Genomic DNA, 19,493 nt, shown 5'->3' with positions numbered 1-19,493 from the left:
ATAAGTTCTGTTCTGGGAAACAGTTAAGCTATTTATAAAGAACTTTATCTTCTCAAGCGTTGTTTCTATGCTGTGTCATGAAGAGCTAGTGAGGCATTTAGTCTAGTGTTACTTATCCCCACTACTGCAGCAAAACCTCAATGAGAACTCTACTCAATGCCCCATGTTAGTGAGAATAGGCATTATTCCTGACCCTGTCTGAGTTGTGGTGGTTATTACCTATAATACTTGTGGCTGGTTCTTTCCCCAGCCTCGGGCAGTTTTCGCACATTCATCTGCTGATCAGTAATCATCTGAATATTTGAAGGGAAACCCTTACAGATCGTAGTAGTTTTTTGGCTAGAAAACTCTGTTTCCTCTGGTACTCTCGCCTGTAAAGTCAAGCTGCCTTGTCCTCTCCAGAATCCCAGTTCCATCTCCTCAATTCAGGGAGACCACTGAGATTAGCCTGAGTTCCCCCTCTTGGTAATGCATCCTTGAAAATTACTTTAGTTAGTAAGCTAGAGCAATTGTACAGCTAAACTCTTTTGTTTCCTATCTCTTAGCAATTACTGTCTTAAGTTACCTGATTTCCAATATTTTGAGAACCATTGTTTCTCGTATTTTTTCCATTTTTTTCTTTTGTTTTGTTTTAGTTGTTTCAGACAGGAGGGTAAATTTGGTCCCTGCTACTCCATCTTGATCAGAAGTAGAAGTGTCCTTATCTGATAAGCTTAATATCTCATATAACACACCAAATTGAACATTCCATGGAATAAAGCAGTTGCTCCTAAAAAATGCTACTTTAATGCCTGGTATCACAGAAACCATAGGAGCTTAGAGAGTAAAACAGTATTTATGAGTTAATTAATCATCATGAGTGTTGATCAAACATTTTTTACATCTGTTTACAAAATTTGTTAATTTATTTACTTAAATACCTATGAATAACACAAATTATATCATTTTTTAGTTAATAAGATCCATTTTTCAGTATTGATACTATAGAAAGATACTCCTATGTGTGTGATTATAATGAAAAAGTATGGAGAGTGATTAATATCAATATCAATAATAATTTCAAATTCATTGTAATGATTTGTTTTGCAATTTGAGCTCATATTTTAGGTGCTTTGAAGTATGCTAACGTCAAGAGAATGTTTATAAAGATAATAGGCAAAATGTGGAGTTTTTACAATTATAAAATAACCAAAAGTGTTAAAAATCAGAATATTTTAGGAATTTTATAGTAATTTTACAAACTATAAAAAAAAATAATTTGATGAATTTCAAGGACAAATTATGATATTCAGTATGCAATGAAATAAAACAGAAGACCTTCAATTTCTACGTTTTGCAACAATAGAAGTCTTCTTTCAGACATAAAAAATTTTTTTTGCAATATATTGATGAATTTACTATCATTATATCAGGAAGTTATCTTTGAATTGACTACTGTTAACAATAAATATCTGTTAGTGTAATTGAATCATTTTGTATGCCCTTGGATATCTTTGTTGATCTAAGTAGCTGAGATTTCATTTCAAGATACTTAACCATGCCAGATGCAACTTAGGAGTATCATGACCCTAATACTTGACTTCATCAGTATCTGTCAATTTACAAAATTAAGAAAACAATGAATCTTTTTTCTAAGGCATTGAACTATCCATTTATTTTTTTATGCATCCTTATCAGTCTAAGGGTTTGTACAAGAACTGTCTTTCTATGTATTTAATTAATTATAACTTAAGCCTTTAAACTGATATAGTCACGTATTATGTAATTAAAAATTTGTGATAAAAATAAAAATTTTAAAGTTCTAATATAGTTTCCTTCCCCTATGTTACATTTTTTTGCATACTCCTTAGAGTGCATATGCCCTGTTTTGTTGACCACTGCTCAGACAATGAAGGAACCAGCACTTGTTCAATGTACCCATCATTAGGGTTGTGCTTTTACGTTCATTATTTCATATCAACCTCACAAGAATTCTGAGAGCTGAAGTGCATACCGTCTTATACAAAACAATGTTTATCTTAGATAACAACTGGAGCATAACAAAATTAGATAAAAACTGAAATCTGTATAAAGTATGGACTTTAGTTAATAATAATTAACTGGTTCATTAATTATGACTAATGTACCATACTAATGTAAAGATGTTGATAACAGAAGACATTAGAGGTGGGTTATATAGGAACCTTATGTACTATCTTCACACTTTTTCTGTAAATATAAAACCATTCTAAAAGAAAGTTTATTAAACAAAATCAATCAGTGACTACTGTATGGTTTCTTTAACTGATATATTATATATGAGGTCCTAAAGGAAGGAGTGAATGGAAAATGGAAAATACAGAATTTCCCTTTTAAGCCCCTGGAAGAGGAAGAGGAGTTTTTGCAGAATGCAGAGTGTCTCTAAAAGTACAAAATATGAAAATAACAAAGAAGAAAATATTTTACATAAACAACAAAGAAAAAAGATTAAACATATGGATAATTGAAAATCCTGATCAAGTTTGTAGAAGAAATGGACCATAAGAAATGATAAAATTGCAGGAGAAAAGTCTTTATTTTCTGACTTAAAAAGTGAATCTTGAGAGTATCTATCAAATATCTTTACTGAGTAACAGTCATACAAAAGAAGGTTCATGTCTAGAAATATGTAACAAGGATTTTCAATCACATAATAAAGAAGTACAAACCCCACTAAAATCCAAACAAGAAAAAGACTTTGAAAAGTTACAAAATAAAATTCAATTAAAAATAAATAAGAGGAAATAAGGCTTATCTTCTGCAAGACCAAATATTTTGAACCCTCAGAATTCTATAGCCACTTGAATTGTCCTTTGTGTGTGAAGTCAATAAAAATATTTACAGAAATATCTTTGTGGAAAAGAAAAAACAATACTTCATGATCTACAAAAATGAAATACAATTAAGAGTTCAAAGTGGACAAGGCATGAGGTAGACATCAAAAGCAGTTTAGAATCAGCTGAATAGGAATAATTTATATAAGTATTATAGGAGTCATATCTATAAAAATGTCAAAAATTATTGAAGGATAATATGTTTAATATTGTTAAAAATTAATAACAGAGATAGGATATTAAAATCTAATATTATATTAATAGAGACAAAAGAAAAGACTACAAAATTATGTGCCCTACTTAAGTAGGAGTTAATAATTTTCCTCTTAATGTTTCTAATTACTTAAATATATGTTCAAGATTGCTTTTGAATTATTTAAAGGAACCTCCTTGTAGAATTTAAAACAAATGAAAATACATGGAGAAGATACAAATGAGCAAAATATCCTACATAAAAACAGACAAAAACAAGATAAATGAAAAGAAAACTTTAAAATTTTAGAAAACAAACTAAAAAGATAGAAATAAGATAATAATATGCAATTAATATTCCCTTATTTATTTAATCTACTCACAAAAAAAATGTGAGAACAGCCGTATTATTTTCTCCATTTTATGGAAGATGAAGCTGAGATAACACGGAGCTCGATGTAAATGGCAAAATCAGAATTTGAACACATGTGCATACATGTCCATCTTAATCACCAGTACTGCTAATAATGAAAATTTTCAATAATACAAATTAATGTAAATGGTTAAATTTAAATATCAAATAATATAAATTTAAGTTAAAACTAAAATGTAAGAATAAGCTTTAGAGGAGTGATGTCAGCATTATGGCAAAATAAGACATCTCTCACATTTGTCTGCCCCCCCGAAACAATAACAATAATTCAGCATTTATCTATGGACAAAAATGCCTTCATGGAAGCTGTGGGATCCAACAGCCTATGCCAAAGGACCAAGGAGAAGTCTCATGCATTTGTGTATTGGGTACTAGACATACAGATGTCAATCCTGGTTGTGGACCCAGTAATGACCCATGAATCAGCTCCAGTCTCTCTTGGCCACAGTCCAGGAGCCCCTAGCAAACATTGTCTTAGGCCATTACCCACAGATAAGTAAGCCTTCATGGAAGTCAAGGTTTCCAGAGGAGGATTTCCAGCACACTGTTGGAGCAAAAGATATATGAATTTGGATTCATTGGAGAGGGCAGTTTTGCTACTTCAAATGCAAAAACAGCAAAACTTCAAGGAATGTGAATAATCAAAAAAAATGACACCACAATAAAATCAAAATAAACTTCCAGTAACCAACTCCTAAGTTATGGAGATCTATAATTTATCCAACAAAGAATTCAAAATAGCTGTTTTAAGGAAACTCAATCAGCTGAAAGAAAACACAGAAAGACAATTCAATGAAATCAGGAAAACAATACAGAAACAATGAGAAATTTAACAAAGAGATAAAAATCATAAAAAAGAACCAAACGAATTCTGGAACTGAATAATACAATGAATGACATGAAAAAAGAAAACACAATAGAAAGCATCAAAAACAGATCAAACAGAAGAATCTGTGAGAGAGAAGACAGGATCTTTGAAATTATCCAGTTAGAGGAGAACAAAGAAAGATGAATGAAAAAGAGTGAGAGGAGTGATGTCAGCATTATAGTGGAACAAGTTGTTCCCATTGTCTATCCCCTCTAAGTTACAACCAATTGAACATCCATTGACCAACAGAAAATTCCCTACACAGCACAACAAGGTGCCTAAGAGATCCATGTATCTACACACTGAAGGTACGTGGACTGGACACCTGGGAGGCAGTGGAACTAGGGGAACAGTTCCCCCACCCCAGCAGCAGCAATCCAGGGCACTGATCCTCACACTGGACTACATGCCTAGGAGAAAACAGACGTGGTGTGCTCCCTGCCCATCTCCCAGTGGACCCAGCCTGCATGCCTGCTCACAACATGGGCAGAGAAGGCAGGCTGACATGCTCCCCACCCATCTCCCAGCAGACATAGCCTGCCAGGCTACGAGTGGTCCCAGTGGGGGCAGAAAAGGTGGGCTGGATTGCTTCTAGCCCCATCGTGGTGGGGGCAGACAAACTGGTCTAGCTTGCTCCCTGCCCATCTCCCGGCAGATCCAGCATGCGGGCCCCACAGTCCCCTGGCAGAGGCCAGATCTTCCCAACAGTGGGGATAGTATACAAAACTCAGATTTTTCCCGCGTGGGGCTAGGCACTCTGACCTGAGTTTTCAAAACACACCGGCTAGCAACAGAAACCAGAGGATGTAAGTGAACAGCAAAAAAACTCTCTTCTTGCTTAGCCCTTGCTCTGCCCTAATGGTGACCAGGTGAAACCTGTGACCAGAGGCTTCAGGAACTATAGCAGAACCTGTGACCCAGCCTCCAATGGCAGCACCCCCAACACCAGCTCCAACAGCAGCAGGGGCTGCATACAATTCCCCAGGTCCCAGGACCCTAGCAGTGACAGTGACACCCAGGAACCCAGCACCCCTGGCAGGGTGCAACCAATACCCCCAGACAACCCTGCTGCTCCACCAGAGCAGCAGCACAGGTGGGGCAAGGGGTAGCCACCATCTGAGCCTGTGGAGAGCCCATGAAAAGCCAGTGGAGCAACACAAGGCCCAGGCAAACCCAGAAGCAGTAGAAGTGCTCACAGCCTGGTGATCCTAGTGACAACACCTGAGCCTAAAGTGACACCATAAGCAGGAAGGCACCAGCAACCCCAGAGTCACAAGCAGCACAAGGAAGGCACTGATGATGCCCCTTGTAGAGGCAGTGAAGGGTGGAAAGTGTAGGCTCTCAAACAGAACCAGAAGCAGTTCAGAACCAAAGTAACCAAAGGCATACCCAAATAAGAAAGGTGGTTACTATCACAAAAGCACTGGCAGAGGATTAATTCATCAAACACCACAAAAAAATATAGTAACACAGCAACAGGAGAAGACAGCTCCCCAGAAACCAAATTGGAATTTACAGAAGATTAACATCTAACTGACAGAGAATTCAAAACAGCTGTCATAAAGAAACTTGATGAGTTACAAGAAAACTCAAAAAGACAGTTCAATGAGCTCAGGAACAAAATTAACGAACAGAAGGGGTACTTCACCAAAGAGACTGAAACTCTAAAAAAAAAAACCAAGCAGAAGTTCTGGAGATGGAGAGCACATGTAATGAGATGAAAAATAGTATACAAAGCATTAAAAAGAGAGCAAACCATATGGAAGAGAGAATTAGTGAGCTTGAAGACAGAAACCTAGAAATTATTCAGGTGGCAGAGGAGAGGGAACTAAGATATAACAAAATTAAGAAATTCTTTGAGAAATATCCAACTCAATTAGGAAAAGTAACATAAGGATTATAGATGTCCCAGAAGGAGAAGAGAAGAAGAAAGGGCAGTGAGCTTATTCAAAGAAATAATAGCTGAGAACTTCCCAAACCTGGGGAAGGAACTGGACATGCAAGTACACAAAGCTAATAGAACTCCTAATTACCTCAATGCAAAAAGACATTTTCCAAGGCATATAATAGTAAAACTGTCAAAAGTCAATGACAAAGAGAAAATGCAAAGGCATCAAGAGAGAAAAAATAACTTACAAAGGAACCCCCATCAGGCTTTCAGAAGATTTCTCAGCAGAAACCCTACAGGCTAGGAGAGAGTGGAATGATACATTCAAAATATTGAAAGACAAAAACTATCAGCCAAGAGTACTCCATCCAGCAAAATTATCCTTCACATATGATGGAGAAATAAAAGCTTTCCCAGACAAACAAAAGCTGAGTGAGTTCATTGCCACTAGACCTGTCTTATAAGAAATGAAAGGAGCCTTATCTGAAACAAAAAAGCAAAGGTTTACAAAATCTTAAGCAAGGAGATAGACAGACAGAATCAGAAAATTGCAGCTCTATTACAGATTATATTAATAAAAAAATATAACATAAAAGATAAATGTAAAGTAAGCATCAAAAATAACTATAAACACTTCAATTTAGTCACAAACTCACAAAACAAAAAAGAATAATCTGTGACAATAAATACATAAAAGAGGAAGAGGAAAGGGATAGAACCTGCTTAGGCTAATAGAGATAAGAGGCTATCAGAAAAAGGACTATCTCACCTATGAGATCTTTTATACAAACCTCATGGTAACCACAAAACAAAATGTCAGAGCAGAGTCACAAATCATAAATAAATAAAAAATAGGGGAAAAAATCACAGAAAACCACCAAACTGAAATGGCAAAAGGAAATAGAAGGAAAAAGAAAAAAATGGAAATATAGAACAACTGGAAAACAAAAGATAAAATGGCAGTATTAAGCACTCATATACCAGTAATCAGTCTAAATGTGAATTTTTGATTGAATTCACCAATCAAAAGACACAGGTTGCCTGGGTGGATTAAAAAACAAGACTCAAAAATATGCCACTTTCAGGAAACACATCTCTGCTCTAAAGGCAAAGGTAGGCTCAGAGCGAAGGAATGGAAGATGATACTCTAAGCAAATGGCAAGCAAAAAGAAGCTAGTGTAGCTATACCCATATCAGACAAAACAGACTTCAAGATAAAAAAGATAACAAGAGACAAAGCTGAACATTATATAATGATAAAAGGGACATTCCACCAAGAAGACACAAAACTTATGAATATATATGCACCTAACACAGGAGCACCAAAGTATATAAAGCAACTATTATCATATCTAAAAGGAGAAAATGACAGCAACACAATAATAGTAGGGGACCTTAACACCTCACTTACATCAATGGGTAGATCATCCAGACAGAAAGTCAACAAGAAAACAATGGACTTACATGAAACACTAGACCAGATGAACTTGATACATATATATAGAACATTCCATCCAAAAACAGCAGAATACACATTCTTCTCAAGAACACATGGAATGTTCTCAAAGATAGACTGTATGTTGGGAAACAAAACAAGCCTCAGTAAATTTAAGAAGATTGAAATTATATCAAGCATCTTTTCCTACCACAATGGTATGATACTAGAAATCAACTACAAGAGAAAACCTGGGAAAGTCACAAATATGTGGAGCCCAAACAACAGGCTACTGAATAACCATTGGATCAATGGAGAAATCAAAGGAGAAATCAAAAAATACCTGGAGACAAATTAAAACGAAAATATACCAACTCATGGGTTGCAGCAAAAGTGGTACTAAGAGAGAAGTATACAGTAATATAGGCCTACCTTAAGGAACAAGAAACATCCCAAATAAACAAGTCTACACTATACCTAAAAGAACTAGGAAAAAAAGAACAAACAAAGCCCAAAGTCAGTAGAAGAAAGGAAATAATAAAAATCAGAGCAGAAATAAATGAAATAGAGACCAAAAAAACAATAGATAGGATCGATGAAACTAAGAGCTGGTTCTTTGAGAACAAAAACAAAAATGACAAACCCTTAGCCAGACTCAATAAGAAAAAAAGAGAGAAGACCCAAATAAAATCAGAAACAAAAGAGAAGTTACAATGGACACCACAGAAATACAAAAGATTATAAGAGAATACTATGAGAAGCTATATGCCAAAAAATTGGATAACCTAGCAAACATGGATAAATTCTTAGAACTGTACAATGTCCCAAAATTGAATCAAGAAGAAATAGAGAATCTAAATAGATCAATCACAAGTAAAGAGATTGACATAGTAATAAAAAACCTCCCAAAGAACACATGTCCAGGACCAGATGGCTTCTCTTGTGAATTCTACCAAACATTCAAAGAAGATTTAATACCTATCCTTCTCAAACTCTTCCAAAAAATTGAAGAGGACAGGATGCTTCCTAACTCATTCTTCAAGGCCTCATTACCCTGATACCAAAAACAGAGAAGAACAACACAAAAAAGGACAATTACAGGCCAATATCACTGATGAACATGGAGGCAAAAATCCTCAACAAAATATTAGCAAATTGAATACAGCAACACGTTAAAAGGAGCATACAGCATGATCAAGTGGGATTTATTCCAGGGATGCAGGGATGGTTCAACATCCACTAATCAATCAATGTGATAGACCACATTACCAAAACAAAGAGTAAAAATCACATGATCATCTGAATAGATGCAGATAAGGCAGTTGACAAGATCCAACATCCATTTATGATAACAACTCTCAATAAAATGGGTATAGAAAGAAAGTATCTCAACATAATAAAAGCCATATATTACAAACCCATAGCCAACATCATACTCAATGGTGAAAAACTGAAAGATATTTCTCTGAGAACAGGAGCAAGACAAGGTTGCCCACTCTCACCACTGTTATTCAACATAGTACTGGAAGTTTTAGCCAGAGCAATTAGGTAAGAAAAAGAAATAAAAGGGATCCAAATAGGAAAGGAAGAAGTAAAACTGCCACTATTTGAGGATCATGATTCTATATATAGAAAATCCTACAGAAAACACCAAAAAGCTATTAGAAATAACAAATACAGTAAAGTTGCAGGGTACGAAATCAACATAAAAATATCAGTTGCATTTCCATACACTTATAAGGAACTAGCAGAAAGAGAATTTAAGAATACAATCCCATTTACAATCGTAACAAAAACAGTAAAATACCTAGGAATAAATTTAACCAAGGATGTGAAAGACCTATACACTGAAAACTATAAGACATTGTTGAAAGAAAACAAAGAAGACATAAAGAAACAGAAAGATATCCTATGCTCACAGATTGGAAGAATAAACATAGTTAAAATGTCCATATTACCTAAAGCGATCTACAGATTCAATGCAATCCCAATCAGAATCCCAATGACATTCTTCACAAAAATAGAACAAAGAATCCTAAAAAAGACCCCAAATAGCTAACGCAATCCTAAGAAAAAAGAACAAAGCTGGAGGTATCACACTCTCTGAATTCAAAATATACTACAAAACTGTAGTAATCAAAACAGCGTGGTACTGTCAGAAAAACAGATACACAGACCAATGGAACAGAATTTCAAGCCCAGAAATAAAACCACAGATCTGTGGAGCTAATTTTCAACAAAGGAGCCAAGAACATACAATGGAGAATGGGAATTCTCTTCAATAAATGGTGTTAGGAAAACTGGACAGCCACATGCAAAAGACCATTATCTTATACCACACACAAAAAATAACTCAAAATTGATTAAAGTCTTAAGTGTAAGACCTGAAACCATAAAATTCTTAGGAGAAAATATAGCCAGGACACTCTTTGACATTGGTCTCACCTGTATCTTTTCAAATACTATGTACTCAGGCAAGGGAAACAATAGAAAAAATAAACAAATAGGACTGCATCAGACTAAAAACCTTCTGCACAGCAAAGGAAACCATCAACAAAACGAAAAGACAACCCGTTAACTGGGAGAAAATTGCAAATCATATATTTTACAAGGGGTTAATTTCCAAAATATATAAAGAACTCATACAACTCAACAACAAAAAAATGAACAATCCAGTAAAAAATGAGCACAGGATATGAATAGACGTTTTTCCAAGGAAGATATACAGGTGGCCAACAGGCACATGAAAAGATGTTCAGCATCACTAATTATCAGGGAATTGCAAATCAAAACTACAATGAGATACCTCACATCTTTCAGAATGGCTATAACTAACAAGACAAAAAAATAACAAGTGTTGGAGAGGATGTGGAGAAAAGGGAACCTTTGTGCACTCTTGGTGGGAATGGAAACTGGTGCAGCCACTATGGAAAACAGTATGGAGGTTCCTCAAAAAATTAAAAATACAAATACCATATGATCAAACTATCTCACTTCTGGGTATTTATTCAAAGGAAATAAAAACAGATTATTGAAGAGATTTCTGCATTCTCATGTTCATTGCAGCAATATTGATAATGCCAAGATATGAAAACAACCTAAATGTTTGTCAGTGGATAAACGGATAAAGATGTGGTGCATATATATATAACGGAATATTATTCAGCCATGATAAAGAAAGGAATCTTGCCATTTGCAACAACATGAAAGGACCTTGAGGGCATTAGGCTAATTGATACAAGTCAGACAGAGAAAGACAAATACTTTCTCTATATGGCATCACATATATGTGGAATCCAAAAAAGCTGAACTAGCAGAAACAGAGAAAAGAATGGTGGTTCTCAGAGATTGGGAGGTGGGGGAAATGGGGAGATGTTGATCAAAGGTACAAACTTCCACTTATAAGATGAACAAGTTCTGGGGATGTAAGGTATATACAGCATGGTGATTATAGTTAACAATACTGTATTATATAATTGAAAGTTGCTAAGAGAGTAGATCTTAAACATTCTCATCTCAAAAAAAAATGGTAATGATGTGAGATGATGGAGGTATTAGCTAATGCTGTGGTGGTAATTATTTTGCATACATGTATACCAAATCAACATATTGTACACCTTAAACTTACACAATGTTATATGTCAATTATATCTCAATAAGCTGGGGGGAAAAAGAATAAGTTTTATATAAATGATAACCCTAAACAATATAGTGTATAACATTAACAATAATATTAACAAAAAAATAGTAAATAACACTGTGATGTCAATATTAATTTCACACAAAGAGTAACACTAGGCTCAAAATTATTAAGAATAACTAAAATAAATAAATAGAATATAGTAGGTTATTTTAAACATACGCGTGAAAAATTAAACACCAAAATTGAGGAAACTTTTTGAGACTATATCATATGGTAAAAATATGTGGCAGAAATTCACATAGAAATTAATGGAATTGTCTATAATTTTGTAAAATATTATAATGTAATTCTATTAATCAGATATCTAAAAGTCGAAAACTAAATTATCACACAGAATTATAACTACAAAATTTTTATTAAAGTGAAGCGCAACAGTTAGAACAAAACTAGAGGATAGAAGGACTGGAGAACAGGGCATAGGAATAAATTGTGACCCTATTTGAAACTCCAAGCCATGGCTACTCTCTAGGGAGCAGGGAATAAATTCAGAGACAGCTTGTTGGGTGGAGCTGGGGAAAACATGGACATTCACACATGCCAGGTGGCCAGTTAGAGAGGTGGAGTCTGCTTTATCTGTCTTTGGGCTGCCAATGCACACTCAAAGAAGTGATTGTTTCTAAAAAAGGAAAAACTCTCTGCTCCAAAACTATTTTTTTCTGCTGAAAGCTAAACATTCCCAAGAGTATTTAATACTTAACATAAAAAAGATATTTTATAACATATCTAAATACTTAGACTTTTGACTGAAACTAAAGGGATTGACGAGTAATAACAATATTGGATAAGGACCCAACTCTCTACAAGTGTTAATATCTATAGACTTCTCTATATAAGTGTAAGGGGAAAAGGGGGAAAAATCCAGGAATACAAAAACCTTCAGCATCAAAAAGAATAAGATAATATAAAATGAGAATTGAGAGCAAATGATGCTTTGTGAAAATAGTTATTACAAGAAAATGAAGAGAATTCTTTTGTTTGGGGGAAAAATACAAAGCATGTTGCATAGGTAAATCTAGAGCTGGCTCTTGTGAAAATGGAGTAATAACAAAATGAAGGGAGTTCTTGGAAATTCAAATGATAATTCCGAGGTTTTTTTTTTTTTTTTTTAAGCAGTCAATAATAGATTGAATAAAGCAGAAAAGCAAATTATTAAACTAAAAGAGAATTTCAGCAAATTCTCTGAACTCCAAGAAATAATAAAAAGGCAAAGAGATGGAAGTTAGGAAGAAAAAGAAGAAAGAGATGGGGAAGGCTAATTTGAGAAATTTCATATATAGAAGTCCATATGGAGAGAAGAGGAAAAAAGAAGAAATAAGCAAAAATATATTTTTAAAAATTTCCAAGTATAAGACACTTAAATTTTTATGTTAAAAACCTCACTAAGGGGGCTGGTCTGGTGCCTCAAGCGGTTAAGTGCACACACTCCACTGCGGTGGCCTGGGGTTCACTGGTTCGGATCCTGGGCGCACACCAATGCACTGCTTGTCGAGCCATGCTGTGGCGGCATCCCATAAAAAGTGGAGGAGGATGGGCACGGACGTTAGCTCAGGGCCAAGCTTCCTCAGAAAAAAGAGGAGGATTGGCATCAGATGTTAGCTCAGGGCTGATCTTCCTCAAAAAAAAAAAAGAAAACTCACTAAGTATCTGAAAAATAAGTCACAGCTTTGTAACATTTCTAAATCAAAAGGAGGAGAAAAATTATTGAACAATCATCCAGAATAAAAAATTAGGTTATCTATAAAGAGAAAATACTCGAAGACTAATTATAGACAAAATTAAATCCTAGAAGAAATGGGACAATTTCAAATATACATTGACTCAAAAAGTTTGCCATTCACATTCTTTTTATGACAAAAACTATATATAAGAAAATAATTATGTCTGCATTTCCCTGATTAATATTTCACATACTTGTGACACAACTGAACCTTCTCTTCTATGAAGTGCCTGTGCAAAACACTTATCAATATTACTATTAGATTTTTATCTTTTCTGTATATAGACTCATAGAAGTTCTTTATATATTCTGAAAAATTTTTCTATGTTGCAAATGTGGCATGACTTTACACTGTTATTATCATATATTTTGATACTCAGAAATTCTTTATTTTAAAGAAGTTGAATTTACCAATTCTTTTCTTTATGATTTTCTGTTTGTTTCCTAGTTAAAAAAATCCATCCCTTTTTTGATGCTATGAAAATATTCTCCTATATCATCCTTTTAAACTTGTATTAATTTTCCTTTCATATTTGGGTTTTTAATCCACCAGGAATTTATGTTTGTGTATAGTGTAAAGAAAAAATTTAATCCCTCCCTCTCCTTTTTTACATACAGTCATGCACTGCATAACGACATTTCTGTCAAGGACAGACACCATATATGAAGGTGGTTCCATAAGATTAGTACCATATAGTCTAGCTATATAGTTGGCTATACCATCTAAGTTCGTTAAGTACTGTAGGGGAGGAAGAAATTTTCCTCTACCCTTCTAGGTCCTTCTGGCTGGTCTAAGAATTAAATTGACATTAGGCAGATTAACAGGAGAAAAATGAAGAAAATTTAATAACATGTATACATGGGAGAAACCCAGGAAAACCGAGTAACTCACCAAAATGGCCAAAGCCCTCACCTTAAATACCATCCTCAGCTAAAGACAAAAGAAGATGTTGGGGATGGGGAGAGTCAGGGACTTCAAAGCGAAGGAAGGCAACTCACATATAGGTGACAAGGAGCAAATGGTTTGGAAAACAAGTGTTTGGCCTTACAGAAACAGAAGAACACAGAGGGGGGCCCAACAAACAGGCTTTTCTAGTTTCCTCCCTGTCTACCACTTAGTTCTTGTTTTGCTAAGGTGATAGCTCGCTTCCTGAGACAGGTTTTTTTTTTTTATCTGAATTATTTTAGGCAGTTAAGGGGGAGATAACAAGAAAAATTTTCAGTCTTTTGTTTCCTAAAAATAATCAGCCTAAAATAATCCTCATGTTAAAGAGACATATTTTGGAGTGGCAAATTTTGTTCTCCTTCAGTACACTGTGATGTTTGCACAATGACAAAATCGCCTAACGACACATTTCTTAGAATGTATCCCAGTGGTTAAGCAGTACATGACTGTAGATATAATCATTCATTCCAGCACAACGTGTTAAAAAGCCTCTTTTCCCCATTGATCCACTTACATGAAGTATGTGTGTGTGTGTGTGTGTGTGTATGTTTATATGTCTATCTCTGATGACTCTCTTCTGCTCCTTTTGTTTGTGTATCTCTGCACCAATACCACACTCTCTTGATTACTATAGCTTTATCATAGATCTTGATACCTGGTAAGGCAAGTATTCCCAATGTGTTTTTCTTTAAAATTATCTTAGATATTCTTGGTTCTATTTACTCCATATAAACTTTAAGTTAAAATAATCAATTTAAATACACATACACACACTATCAGATTTCGATTAGAGTTGCATTGCATCAGATCAATTTTGAGAGAATTCATATTTCTTGATTATTGAATATTTCAAGCAATAAACCTGGCATATCCTCCATTTATTTAGGTTTCTTTTTAAAGAATTTTCAATTAGATTTTTTCTAAAAATTTAAATTATTTTTGTACAATAAATTCCTAGATAGCTTGTATTTTTATTTTCATTTCAAATGGGGTTTAATTTTTTTCACTATTTTTTTAACTTTATGTAAATTTATTTATAATGCTTTTGATTTTTAACTATTAAGCCTATATTCAATGGTCTGGCTAAATAATTTAATAGTTATTAATAAATTAATAAATAATTTATCTGTATATTCTATCAAATTGTCTTCATTCACAATGATATGACCTGCAACTACTGGCAGGATTTTGGTTTTCATTTTTGTGTCCAAGTTGTATACAGTTTTTTCCTTTGCCTCTCTGCATTGGACACCCAAAATTGAAAAAAATTTGTGATAACAGTAACCTATTTCTTGTTCCTAACTTTAAAGGAAATTCTTCCAAGATTTCACCATAAAATATTGTGTTTACTGTATTTTTATATAGGTAATCTTTATCAGATTAAAGAATAAAATGGTAAGACATTTCTTCAAAGTAACATGTAAGGCAAAAAAATAAAAATGACCAATGAATCATGAACAATCATGTTTCTGCCAGAGGAGAAAAAAAAAAAAAAACCTGTATGGTTGCTATAGTTACCATGTCAAATAATAGATTATTGAAAATTATTCTTTTACTTATAGCTTTCATTAACTGGTTTTCTGGAATGGAGTTGACATATCTCTAGAGAGCATGTCTGTTAAGTATAGGTTACAGTGACTTGAATAAGGTTTTCCAAAACTGAATTGTCAAAGCCTCACAGAGATTCGTTTATGTTTAAAGTCAGATCATTCGATCTCCAGCATCTCAAATTCTCACACCTACACAGATCCTACCACCATAATAAAGGCTGGAAGCAAGGACAAAAGCATCAATGTATGCTACCCACAAATTCTGACATCCCTCTTTTGGAAATTAACATTCCATATGCCTACTAATTAAAAATATTGTAAAGGCATCATTTTTGTTTAAATATTTACAAGATGTTTGGTGCAGTTTAGAACCTAAGATTATGTAAAGGCAGTATGCAACCTATTGAAATGAAAAAAAAAAAGATATTTCAAATCAAAATTTTTGCTCCCAGGAAGAATAACACATATATGTGGTCTCTAAACTAAAAGCATTATGAAAAGTAGAGATTTTATTTGCTTAATTAAAAAAAAAATTGAGTGTGCTACTACTAATCATGTAAGTGGTGACCATGTCATAATTTATGTTTAAAAACATACAAGCAATCTACTTCTGTTAAGATCATTCTTTAGACACTGGCAGGCAGGAAGCACTTCTGTTATATCCCATTTTCATTTTCTATGTGTTTGGAGTGTTCATGAAACTGAAGTTAAATAAGTTAGTTATGTGGAAACAAACAAAAAATTAACTTTTTAGGAAAATGGTAAAGGAAAAGAATTTGCTTCCAGCTACTTCATTTCTTAAATTCAGTTCCTATGATACTCTGCTCTACTGGATTTCTTTACCATGGATGTTGTTGATATTGCCTGTTGATTCTTTATAAAAATCTTATCTCAGTTTTCAATTGGAGATGGTCAAGAGTGGGCTTCTATTCCTTATAAATAATGCAAAGTAAAGTGCTGTTGGCAGAACACCATCTACAACATTCATTTAAATTGTTTGCCACATAAATGTTATTTTAATGGTGCTATTGAAATAGAACCATTTTTAGACTAAAAATATTTAGATAATGCATTTTCAATTATTATGTAAGTAAATAATAATATAGTATCTGGTCAAACTTTATATTGAGATAAATAACCGGACATTCAATACATTGAATTTTAGACAAATAGTAGTATTTATTAGAAGGAAACGTATAGAATGTGATAGAAGCCAATGGAGTTCATTTATTCTGCTTGAGTGTATTAATCTCAAAAGCCTTTTTGAAAATTCCAATGTCCTAATTATCCTTCTGCACTCCCCTACAATCTTTGACTATTGCATCTAAAATTCTAAATTATAATGACTGTAGTCAGGGTTCTTACGTATTTTTAAATTTATTTATACTCTTCTCAATATTATATTGAAAATGCCTTCTTTGAGTTACCAGTGTCTTATGAACTAAAGTTCCAGGTATTCACTCCACTTCCTTTTATCTAGTTCAAGCAACCAATGTTGACAACTGTGGTTTTTTCTCTCATCAAGAGTTCCACATCATCTTCTCAAGTACCATCCTCTGTTGGTTTTCTCCTGATTATTGTCAACTCTTTGGTGATCCTCATTCTTCTCAAATAAATTAATAAGTAAAGGGCTTAACATAGTGCTTGAATTAGAGGGAGTTCAATAAACTTTAGCTATTAGTAGTAGCAGCATCAAATCTTTCCCTCCTAATAAAGATTAGTGTCCTCTAGCCTCAGAGACTTCACTAATGTGGACTTTCAAATCACAAATGGACCCATGACTACCATCTTATCTCCTGTCTGGAAACCCCATTCTATTGTTGTGTATCCCTACTCATTAACAATGAATAAATAACAACTCTTGCATTTATTGAGTTAAATTTCACTTCCCTTGAATTTCTGTAAATGGGTCCTAACTATAGCCTCTGGATTTGTGTATTTAGGTTAAGTAATCCCTTTCTTACATGACACATCTTCCTTTATTTAAAGACAGTCATCATGATACCTCTGAATCTTCTCTTTTCCAATCTTAGCACTGACAGTATATATGTATTTTCTCATTGCTTGTAAAAGATAAAATTGACAAGACAAAAATTTGTCAGATTGTCTGCTTTCAGAAAAATAGGGCTCCTGCAGATATCTGAAGAGTGAATTTCCTCAATCAATGTCATATCCTGTCTCTGCTCCTTCTCTGTTAGAGAAATAACATGCATTTTTCTAGCCTATTAGTTTGTAGCTTGCTCCCACATTCGTATTATTTCCACCCTCTGCCAAATTCTTTTCACTTGCTTCTACCATCTGGATTTTTAACCAATATTCAGACTTCTTAACCTCCTTCTTTCTACTATTTTCTACTGAAAACTACTAGTCTCCTTTTCCATTATAGCCTTTCTTTAAATTTTTTAATCATATATTGTTTTCTAAAATATCTTTTGTTTTGAATTTAATCCTACTGATTTCTTTCCTCTCTCCTTTTCCCATTTCAATGTAAAACCCTTTCAATTGACTGGCAAGTTCTTTTCAAATACATTCTTCTTCAAGGTGTGCTGTGATCCTTAGTTATTATGGGAATTCTGATATTTCACATGTCAAACCTTGTTTTCTGAAACACAATATGTGAATTCAACTAAAGCGTGATTGAGCAACAAAAGCTTCTAAGGTGATAGTATTTCACTTTACCGACCCCAGAGTTATAAATGGCTTCCACTGAATAGGTAGTATTTGTAAACTCAGCTGCAATAGTCAGAAGAGATGATAAGTATGGTATTAGTAATTTGAGTCAAGCAGGTGTGCTTCATTTCACAACAACCAAATACAAGCAACCTTGAAGCTGCAAATAGGTTGATTTTCTTTTTAAATTTAGGTTTGAATTATTTGTTTGAAATCTGATATGAATTTCTCCCAAAGGAACCATTCTTCTATGTGGCAGTTTGTCTCTGCAAATCAGCCCACAATTAGCATTTAACCTATTTTATAAATAGGTGTTTTATAAACACTGTACAATTCCAATGAGCAATAATAAAACTTAAAAAAAAATTGTCCAATCACAAATTTAGTGAATAAATTAAACCAAAAGAAATAGTAGTTATTTCATTTATCTAATGATTATTGAGGGAAATATTGAAGGAAAAGCTAATATTAAAGGAAAAGATTGACAGGTAACCCATTTTAGTAGTGACGACGTATAATATAAAAAATTTTTAAGCCATAAAACCTATACTTGAGGTATGCTTGTTGAACGTGGAAATAATTGAGTCCAGCAGGGCAGCTTAGCAATGAGGAACTATGGGTCAAATAAAACCAGGGTTTAGCCCGGTCCATTCCCAACTGTTAAGGCAGTGTAGGAAGCCAGGCTGTGTTGATATTTCAGTCTGTCATGATATTTCAGTCTGTTATGATATTTCAGAGTGGTAAGCAATGGGATATAAAGAATCCATGTGGTAGCAACAGAATTGGAAGGGAAATAAAAGAAAATTCCAGCAAGCCTTCTCATTCATGGGCAATTACACTATCCTCTCTTTCTACTATATATATTGTTAAGGCTCCATTGAAAAGGGACACACAGCTTGTGGGAGGGTTCTCCAGGGCCCAGAATATGAGCAATAAGGGATGCACGGGGTGGAGCTAAGTGTGAGAAAAGGAGCTACATACTCCAAGCTCCAAGCTGCCATGCCCCCTAATAAGAAGATGGGCTAAATACTGCTGATGTTACCAAGAAGTAAGGTGGCTCCTCTCACTAATTAGTTCCCAACCACAGACTGTAACACATGGGACGTAAGAATACATTTTTACAAAACCTGAAGGCAGTGTGGTACACAGAGAGAGAGAGAGAGAAAGAGCGAGATGGCCCAAGGTCTAGAGCTAACTTTTGGAAACCATGTGACATTGGGAACATTTCTGTTTCTTTCT

The sequence above is a fragment of the Ceratotherium simum genome, chromosome 14 (genome assembly GCF_057802395.1).
Source record: "Ceratotherium simum simum isolate JZ-2026a chromosome 14, ASM5780239v1, whole genome shotgun sequence".
Taxonomy (NCBI): Eukaryota; Metazoa; Chordata; class Mammalia; order Perissodactyla; family Rhinocerotidae; genus Ceratotherium; species Ceratotherium simum.
The sequence above is the reverse complement of the archived record's forward strand: the minus strand, read 5'-3'. Positions refer to the sequence as shown.